We start from the raw sequence: 10,516 nt of genomic DNA on the forward strand, positions 1-10,516 counted from the left end.
CTGAAAGGGTCCCTGGAAATTGTGCTGGTGCTTTGGGACAGGCAGGGTGACCAAAAGCTTTGGCTGGCTCCTGACATCATCCAACAAAAGGCTTCACACAACAGCAATTTTAGAGAGCCTTCCTAGCCTGCCCGGAGTTTTATCCCTATAAAAGCACAACGAGACAAATCAGACTTGAAAGCGCCAAAATGAAGTGGATAAAAAACACATTATACAGACTGTGGCTGCAAGAATGCACATGCTGTCTTCAGAGGACATCTGCACTGTAAGGTAGCCAGATATCCCAGAGCAACTTTTTCCTGGAAATAGCAGTTGTGGTAATACAGAACAAATGTTTTTGCCAAAGAAACACGACCAAGACATGTACTACAGCACAGTTCACAGTAGCTTCACTACTGGTTCAAGTGGCAAGGGGTGAAATTGGCCCCTTAGTCGTGGTGGGACACTCAGAAATTCACTCCTAAGCAACAGTTTCACTAGCTTAAACTCTGTAAATCAAGCAATATTTAAAGTGGCTTCCTCACCTCCTGTGTGCCAATATGAAGCTGCACCTCAAAGCACAATCTCCTGCAGGGAAGGGGAGAAACGGCCACTGCTCAGTGTCTGAGGTCTGTCTGGTGGTGACAGGGAATGCTATGATGGTTTTTATTCCTCCTGTTTCCACCTTCCAAATGCCCTGACACTGCCACAGAAGCCTGAGTAAGCAGAGTCTGAAGAACTTCCATGTTCTTCCTTCCCTCCCTAGGGCTCCTCAGCAGACTAAACTGTGGGTTTCCTCTCTAAAACAACACAATTCCATACCTGTAATTAAGCCAACAGCTTTCTGATGTGACTATTCCAGACTCTGCCATCTGGGTCCTTTTCCATGAAGATTACCCATTCAAAAACCTCTCCAATGTTACAGACAAGAAATCAGTGCAACAGTCAGTGATGAAACACGTTCGTGAGCTGTAAGCAAGCCTGAGTCCTTATCTAGGCATTAAACAGCTGCCAGGACTTTTAGAGTTCAAAGGCAAGACAAAAACTGTACAGTCAAGCCATCCTCCCAACATACCACAGTCATCAGAGGTCCTCATAAGTCAACATACCTTCTAAATAAGTGTTTAACATAAACATTTGTACAGTCACTTAATTCCTGGTGAACCAAGATATTTGAGGTGGGCCACAGAAAGCTCCCATGACATCAATGGAAAGTTTCCAATTAGGAAACCAAGTTTGAAACACGTTAGTAGAACTTAAAAAATAGAGATGAAGAAGCCCTGTAGAAACAGTCTAAAGATCTGCACTTAAGCAAAATGCACTCAATGTACTTAGGAACGAGCAGAAAAGAGCAGCTGCCTTGCATTTTCAGAGTTTAGTGATCAAGAACTGCAGAGATATAAGACAGTTACGTTATAGCTGCTGTCCTCAGTATCTGGGCTTCTGTCTTTTCTAGGGCTGGTCAGTCTTAGTTCAAGTATGTTCAACTGTTCTTTGGCTGCTGCTTAAGTCCTCACTCCTTTTGAGAAAGCTGGATGGCTTTGCCAAGATTTGCTGTGTGCAAACATCAATTTACAAGTAATGAGAAAGCAATTGCCACCCACCATTACACTACTGATATTCAATGAAAGCATAAACTGAAACCATCCTACAGATAATTCCAACTCTTTGGTGATACCATCCTTGGCTTGAAAAAGCTGGTTATGGAGTTGTTCACCCCAGATAAATGCATCTAGGCAAGTATTAATTGGACTGCCCAGCTCTTCTATCAGACTCGTAAGCAAAAGAGGGTTCACTGAACGACCTGCAAAGTCACTTTGTCATTGCTGCCACCCTGCCACCTGCTGGGCCATCTGCTCTGTCTGCTTTGTGCCAAGGACAGGACTTCAACTGACACCTCTTTGGCACCACAGCCCGGGTCAGACACCATTTCTGTGACAAACCTGTTTCGTGGGTATCTCAGGTATGCCAAAACAACATTTAAGAGAACACTGAACGTCGTGTTGGCATAAAAGCCTCCTCAACAGTAAAACCACTGATATGCCTTCTGCTGTGCTGTTTTGCACCTTGAAATGGAGATTCCCATGAGGCCAAGGATTCTTTCAAAAACAGTCTAGACTGAGGATTGTTTGGCATTTTTGGAAAGTTTGAAGACAGCCTAATCCAAACAACATAAGAGCACATGCCACTGAACAAGTACTGGTTACAATACTGTATCCTTCCCCTCCACCTTAATGACCATAAGCTCAAAAACCATTCTCCTATCTTAAATACACAGGGGGATTTGCCAGCAGTCCTACTATACAGCACACTGCTCCCCAGCACCAACCAAGGTCTTACCTGCATCAAGAAATCTCTTCCACGTCAAGCTCTAAGAGCCATTCTTGTCTTGCTTCTTACCAAAAACTGCAAAACCATTAGCAGCCATTCTTCTCCATTTTAACACAAAAGTGTTGCTACACTTATCCCACAAAACACAGTCCAGCTGAAGATAAGCCACATGTCTCACTTTGCTCTTGGATGTTCCTAGATGCATACCAGAAGCCTTGCCACACCTCTGGCCTAAAGCCCAAACCTGCTCCTGCCTACTGAGCTCAGTCAGGGGATGCTGCACATGTCCCAGTGGCAATGTGCAGTCCATGGAAATTCTGTTTGCCCCCACTGATAATGTGCTGCCACATGCACTTGCAACCACTTCCCTACATCGAGGGACAAAGACTGAAGGCACCTCATGAGTCACAGGCAAATTCCTTTCTGGAGAAAACACGGACAGCAGAAAGTCCTTATAGAAAAGAATTCATACACCAAGTTAGTGTTCGAGTACACCCGGCAGCAAGGATTGTGTTCTGAAATGAACCTCAGTAAAGCAGCAGATTTACTGGAGTTCCTTGTAGGCAAACATCTGGACGTATCTGCCATCCTGGAGTGACACAGCACCCTTGGCAGGGTTCCCCAGGCACACAGCACTGCTCTGGCTCCGGAGCAAGCGGGAGGGCACTTGCACAATCACAGCCTGGCTGCAGATGTGGGCGACTGCTCCTTCCAGGCAATCTCATCAGGTGTCCCCTCCCACTCAGAGTGTTGACACACAAAGCTGTGCCTCTTGCAAATCCAGTTCAGTGTCCACACACACCAGGCTTTATCGGATTACCCAAATAAAGCCCCGGATTTAACGTTATTGTTATTCATGCCAAAAGGACAGATTTGGACCTGCGTGGGCACTGTGGGCACATATGACCTGCCCCTTCCACAATCTCACCAGAAGGCAACATCTTGCTGCCACTTGACATACCCAGAGGATCAGAAACACTTCAGTGGAACAGGAAAGATGCAGCTGGGGAACGTGTAGAGTGAACCCTCCAGGAAAGCTCTCAATGCCTTCAAAAGCTGCTTCTTGCAAACAGAGAGTTAAAAAAGTTAAACCATTTAGCAGTTTGTTGGTCCTTGAGTAGATCATCTCAAGGTCAATTAACTAAGGGAATTATTAAGAAGGAACTACAATATCCAAGTTCCAGGATGAATCTCAGCCACTGAAACAGACACATTAATAAACCCAAGACACACACACAGACCTTTTTTGCTCTCCTCATCACGCCATACAGCAGGTCAAACCCACAACCTGGAAAACCAGTAGCACATTACAGTGCTGGTCTGCCTTCACTCTCTGAATTTTCACCATTACCCAAGCTCACAGCCACTTCAGAGCAGATTAGCTGCCCCTTTTTTAACTTCTGCACAGCAGCTGTACATTGGCAAGGCCTCGTGCCACATACCTAACCTTCCAGCAATATCCTGCTGGAATCAGTGCCATGTGTGCAGCCCTTCTGCCCTTCCCCTCTTAGGCTGCAAACTAAGCTCTGCTAGCAGGATCTAAGAGATGCACGGGCCTGAATCAATACCAGAGTCAAGTCTGAGGCTGAAACCACTTACAACTGCCTGTCTGATCCCTGCTGCAAGAGGGACTCGCAGCACTCCAAAAACATTGTGAGGTACCGGGGGGGAAAGCAGTGCCCTGGCTCACAGAAGATGAAACACGTTCATCAGTTTGAGTCACACCCACCCCCAGCTCCGTTGTGTTCCAGCTGGAAGTGCACAACGTGCCACATGGACAACCCCAGAGCACTGACAGTGAAGCTGTGTGGGACATCAGGCAAGGAAGCCAAGTGTTGAAGGCAGCAGTGCAGAACCTGGACAGCGAGGCTGCAGGGTGACAGCACAGCCCGTGCCTATCATATAACCCCAGAACAGAAAGTCCAAGCAACTACATTTCCTGCCCACAGGCATCAAGCCAGGTACTTTCGGGATTCACAGAGGCTCAAAACCTCTTCTCAGCACAGGGGTCAACAGGTTTCTTTTCTGCAGCTGTTCAACAGTTTACAGGAACTAGGACACAGACACTGATTCTCTCAGTTCAGCTTACCCCTTACCAGCTGGTCCACAAAGTCTTAGGTATTTCTTTCCATGGGCACCCCTTGAAACTTCAAGTCCCCGATGCCCTGGGATTAGTATGGGACAAAGCAATCCCTCCCTCATTCTCTACATTCAGTAACATGACTGGTTTAGCCTTAAAATGGCATGGGGAGACTGTACATCGAAATAAATCATCTCCATGTAGAACTGCTGACAACACAGCACAACCCCATCCATTCCTCATACCCAACGTCCCAATTCCTCCACAGCAAGGACCAAAGGCTACTGTTTGGAAGCATTTCAAGAGTCATTATTGTCTTCTCAGTGAGAAGCAATGCTGCTTTCCCTGCAGCACAGCTCACTAGGCTGCATTACAGACCCAGGGATCCCAAAGCACCACACGACAATGAATTAGGGTATCTAGGCAAGAACTGCACTTTGGCAAACTCCAGGGCTTACCTCAAACCTCCAAACACTGTAGTTAGAATCCAGGCATTTTTCACATCTCTACATTAAGCAGAGCTTAATTTACAAGAGGCCATTCAAACCAGAATTTATCCACAGGGAAGTCTGCAGAAGTTTAAACTAAGAATTCCTAAACATCTGAGACCAATGTAGCCTTCTCATGTCAAGAACGGCTTGGCCTTACCCCTTACTTGCTTTTTTTGGCTGTTTACCATCTGTGGCTCACGTTCTTTAGAACTAAGTTGTTTCTGCAGTTTTTGTGCAACCGAGTGCCTTTGTACATTTATGGTGTCAAGGCCCCATCTGGGATCTCCTCAGGACAGATTCCTGACTTGATAACATACCAGCTCTCCAAAGAAAGCAGTTTCAAACTAACATCTACACAGCTGCTCCGACTTACAAGCTTCATCAAATTCCCCTCCCAGGCTAAAAGAAAAAGCCCATGTTTGGTAACACCATTCAGACATTACCACCTTCTGCCCCAAAGCTCCCAGGTCAAAAGTTGTTGCTCTCACTTTGAAATCAGGCAGATGGTGGTGGTTGTTGTTATTTTGTTGTGTTTTTTTTAAAAGCAAAAAGCTTTCTTCCTAAAGAGAAAGGCCCACACTCCTCCTCTTAAAAAGCTTTCTCCTTCCAGGGAAAGCTTTGCAGGTTAAAAGCCTTACTATTATACAGCAGCAGCACTGCTGCTTTGAGTCTGTCTTTCCATGTTCTGGAAGAGAAAAAACCAGCAGAGCCATAAGACAAGGAAATGTCAGTGGACAAGACACTTCAGGGTTAAGGAAAAGAAGCTAAGGCAAAGGCAGGTGGCTGTTTATTAAGATCAGAAAGAGATGCTAATCCAAAAACCTTTAAAACTGATCTTCGATGCTGCTTAAGTACAACACAAAACCAGAAGGATGACAAGACATTTACCACATGAGTGAAACACTAGAAAGTTGATGCCATGCCAAGCCCCCCCACTCCTCACCATGGCACCTCCACACTGTGGACAGGTTAGACACTTCTCACCTTTTCCACCCCACTGCCAGAACGAGCCACATGGTAGAGGCCACTAAATAAAACTGGTATTAGTATCCATCCCAATCAGACAAGAGCAGCATTAGCTTTATTTTCTCCCTTTTTGAAAACCCTAGTGCAGAGTTGAGTGACAGAAGGAAGGCCACACATCGAGGCAGATGTCTAGAAAGGATCAGCCCACAGCTGTCCCTGGCCTGTGGCCCTACACCCATCCCTCCAAACCACACTCCCTGGGGCACACACAACACTGGCACAAGCACCAGCTGGCCTGGAGAGCTCTGGACCCTAAAGCCAATCCCAGGCATGACACCACGTGACAAAGAACTGTCCCCAGCACTCATGAGACAGCACCAAGCACCCACCTCATCATCCAGCACTTCCATCTGCTCATCCCACTGGTGCAGGTCCAGAACTCAAGCGTACAGCTGACGTGCAAAGAAACTGTCCTTCCCTCTGTGCTGTTTCTAGAGAAAGGACTCCTGCACAGGCAGTCCCTTGGGCTGGGACAGTTTAGGTTTTACTCAATTTTAGCTCCAGAGCAGGACATTATTCATGGTTCAGCTGACTGCTCTGGCACTTCCTTACTCATTGCCTTTACACACTGGGGGCGGACCTCAACGCAGCATCCAGCTCACACCAAACCTATTCTACCAGGGGAAGTCTGCTGGATTTCCTTCCCTGAAAAGCTACAGAGTTGAGGCAGCTTGTACCACCCCACAGCTACAGAAGAAAGCAGTTCCCATACCCAATTAACACCCAGAATGAGGATTTTTTATACTCGCTGTATAAAAACACTCCTCAGTCTGGAAGAGAATTTTCTGACCAATGCAACAGACCAATTTACTTTATCCCAGGAGTTTCCAAAGCATTACCTTTGAGGGCAGAGCACTACAGAGTTAACAGGGAATCGATGCTTTGGTAGTCTCTGGGAAAACACATTTAACAGCGGCACATTCTCCCCACCACGTGCTTGGTTAGTAGTATTTTTAAGCTATATTTTCTCACACTCAGCAGAGAGTGTTTGGCCATCACCTGTAGCACATATCCACTCCCTCTTTGTTAAGGACAACAGTGCTCTTCCCCCCAGCAATTACTGACAGAAACAGTGGCAGCTGCAGCAGTTACTCACATGGAGCAACTCAAGGAAACTTTTTTTGTTGCCCAGAGCAGTGCAGTAACTGGAAGTGAGTCAACACCTCGACATGAACCCATTCTGCAGTGGCCACCAGCAAAGAAACCCAGTGACTGCAGTTTGGTAACAGACACTTACTCACTTTTGTTCTGCAGGCATCACATGGCTTTGTCTGAAAGCAACCAGTGTCTGACTTGTGACTTGGCAAGTTAGGCTGTGGGGACAAGATACATCACACACCTGTAAATACAGAGGAGCAGGGCAGCACCTCCACAGCCAGCCACACACACCAGGTTTGGGGAATTCACACCAAAACACAGCTTGTTAGGCTAATTCATGCAGGTCTAGCCAGCTGTTTCTCACTGCTATAATGCAACACTACCAGTTAATACATGTAGAAGTCTCCTTCCACAGGACATGAAGATAAGCACAGCCCAGCTGAGATCATCTCATTGATACTCCCCGCCAACACCAGTTAATCCTTACTCCTTGTCAACACAAGCCCTCAGTGACTCCAGACTCAGTCAGTACATGTATACTGAAGCCTGAAATTATAAGCACCACTTGCATTGGCCTCTTTGAATCCATCAGGTGCCAATTCCAGTGTACTCAGTGACACCACAAAATGTGACTGAGAGACAAACCTCAGACAGGCACAGCACATACTCCCTTCCACATCTTATATTCTTCAAAAAGTACATTGTGACTTGGAACAATGTCAGCTCAGTCACAAACCCTGGCATAATGTCATGACTGGCTCACCAGCTACAGATTTTTAATTCCAGTAACTTAATGAGTTCTTAATTAGCCCTCACAAGACAGACTTGACAAGACAAGCAACCCTTGCAGACTGTTTTCACTGGAAATAGGGGCCAGAGGGGGGGAAAAAAAAAAATCAACCCAGACACAGGAGAGCAACAAGCAGAGCAGAGTCTCCACATCCAGCAGCAGTGAAGTGACTCCACATAAATGCAGCACGTATCAGCTAGCCAGTTCCTGGAACACAAGCCCAAGTCTCCAAAGTATCCAACACAAGTTTACAAACAAGCTCCAAACCACATTATAGTGCACTTCAGTAACCTCTAAAGCAGAGGAGAGAGGCTGCAAAAGCCTTCTGCTGATGTACAGCAACAACCTGATGCCCCCCTGAGGAATACACTGCTGGAGTTCATCCCTTGCCTTTAAGGGGGGAGCAGAGTAAATTGCTGCTTTATGCATCCATCATCACAACTACTGAGAGCCACGAGAGATCCAGTGGCCAGGCACAGTGACAGAGCAGGGAGGAGACAGGGCAGTTCCCTCTGGTTGGTCAGGGAAAGAGCTCCTCCACTTCAGTGCTTCTCAGCATCACCATTCACTTTGTAAACAGTAGCACAGCTCCATCACGTTCACAGCAGTTAGTTCCCTTATCAACTCAGAACAGAAATATCCATCCTCGGAGGCTGGACCCAACCATCTTACAGCCAGATCTCTTTTACTGCAAGCCACTGGCACAGAAATGAGATGTTAGAGGGGTGGGAAAAGCAGAGATTACTCCTGCAAAAAAAGGCTCACAGATTTATCCTACACTGCTCTCGGGGGAAAAAAGAGCTGATCTTCCTCCAAGGTAGCAACTCCCATTTTACAATCATTTTGTAAACTTCCTTATCTTGTGCCGTGGCTCAGACAATTTATAGGTTTTAAATCAGGCACGGCCACCACCAGCCATCAGCCACCCTGGCTGCCCACTTCAGCCAAGGGATAAGGAGAACACATGGCACACTTCAGCAGGAGGCCACAGCAAGACTGACCTCTTCTCGTAACAACAGTCTCGGTCCTTCAGACACAGGGTTATGTAAGTCCCCGCTGTACCAGCACAGGTTTATGCAGCGAGAAAAGAGACATATTAATCAGCCCTTGTAAGGTGCGCTCCAGAGACCACCGCCGTAACCACAGACATTGAACAAACAACCCCGCTTCCTTAACGGCTCGGAGACATCTGAGCCGACATTATCAGTGTTTGCTCTCCGAACCCGCACACGGGCTACGCCAGCCGGGCTCTGGCAGCCACCCACCCCGCGGCATCCCCAGCACCCCAAACCGCGGGGGCTCCCGCGGGCCCCGGCGCTGCCGGAGCGGAGCGGCGGGAGCCCCGTTATCCCCCCGCGCTCCCGGCGCTCCCCGGGATGGAGCAGCCGCGCTCCCGCCCGGCCCCGCTGCCTCCAAAGCCCGGCCTCGCCCCAGCCCGGCGCCGGGCGGCGTTTCGGCCGGCACCGACCGCGGGCAGAGAGACCCCGCCGGCAGCGGAGCGCGGGGACGCGCGGAGAGGCCGCGGAGCCGCCGCGGCAGCGCCCGCCCGGCCCCGCCGGCTCCTACCGTGCCCGGGCTGCCCTGCGGACCATGGCAGCGGCCCCGCCGCTCGCTGCCCCCGGCGCGGCGGGGAGGCCGAGCCGCAGCGCCCGCTCCTCCCGGCGCCAGGCGCGGCAAGCGGGGCCGGGCCGTCACATGGCCCAAATAGCGCCCGGCGCGGCCCCGCTCCGCCCCCGGCCCGGCCCGGGGCGCGGCCGCTCCGCACGGGCAGCGCCGGCACGGGGCGGGGCCGGGGCGCGGCCGCGGGAGGGGGGACGAGCATCGCGGTGCCCGGCGGTGCCCGGCGCCGGTTCTGGGGTAAATCTGGGCTCCTTTGGGTCGGTGCTGCCGCGCTCGCTCCGGGAACGGCTAAAAATAGCGGCGGGAGTCGGGCGCTGCGGGTCTCCGTGCGCGGCGGGGCCGCCCGGTGACGAGTCGCATCCTCGGTGTCGCGTTCGTCGGCACGGTGTTGCCGCGTTTGTTGCGATCCCTCCGGGGATCTTCATGCTTTTTGTTTATTTATTTATTTATTTTAGTAGGCTTTAAATTTTTATTATTTATTTTTATAGGCTTTAAATTTTTATTATTTATTTATTATTTTATGTAATTATTATTTTATTAGTATTTACTTAGCTAAAAATAACATTATTTATGTTAAATTTTATTATTTATTTTATTAATTATTATTATTTTTATTATTTTAATGTTTAGTATTTACGCGACATTTTATTATTATTATTTTAATGTTTAGTATTCATGCGACATTTTATTATTATTATTTTAATGTTTAGTATTTATGTGATGTTTTATTATTATTATTTTAAGGTTTAGTATTTATGTGACGTTTTATTATTACTTTTATTATTTTGCGTTTATTTGTGTGATGTTCTATTTTTATTTTATTTTTTAGTATTTATTTCTGTGATATTTTTATTTTATTATTTAGTATTTATGTGATGTTTTATTATTATCAGTTATTTAGTATTCATTTATTTGCATTGCTTTTTATTTAAGACTCATTTGTTTACCAAAATAAACCAGGGAAGTACAGTTCTGGTCATTTCAGTCTTTTTTTTTTCTTTCCCCCCCCCCAAAAGCTACTCTTTGGACTAATTAGACCCAGTAGTGTGTGTCTTTGAGGCGATTAATTTTTCAGTGTTTCCAGACAAAAGGGTTGTTTGT

The 10,516-nt window shown here is 47.6% G+C and overlaps 1 protein-coding gene across 6 annotated transcripts in view; it reads right to left on the minus strand.

Moving 5' to 3' along the window:
* SPSB1 (splA/ryanodine receptor domain and SOCS box containing 1) overlaps positions 1–9,504 on the minus strand; it is a 29,451-nt gene extending 19,947 nt beyond the window's left edge. Inside the window, exons 1-2 of one of the 6 annotated variants that reach the window (XM_039390841.1) lie at positions 9,362–9,504; positions 1–7,220 (exon numbers count right to left, since the gene is read on the minus strand). The gene's annotated coding sequence lies outside the window, so the exon portion shown is untranslated. The other 5 variants (XM_039390839.1, XM_039390845.1, XM_039390843.1 and 2 more) reach the window with 5 other exon arrangements.
* Between the last annotated feature and the right edge of the window lie 1,012 nt (positions 9,505–10,516).

This window comes from Pipra filicauda, unplaced genomic scaffold (genome assembly GCF_003945595.2).
Source record: "Pipra filicauda isolate LSUMZ 115617 unplaced genomic scaffold, ASM394559v2 scaffold87_size3191425_pilon, whole genome shotgun sequence".
NCBI classification, from domain to species: domain Eukaryota; kingdom Metazoa; phylum Chordata; class Aves; order Passeriformes; family Pipridae; genus Pipra; species Pipra filicauda.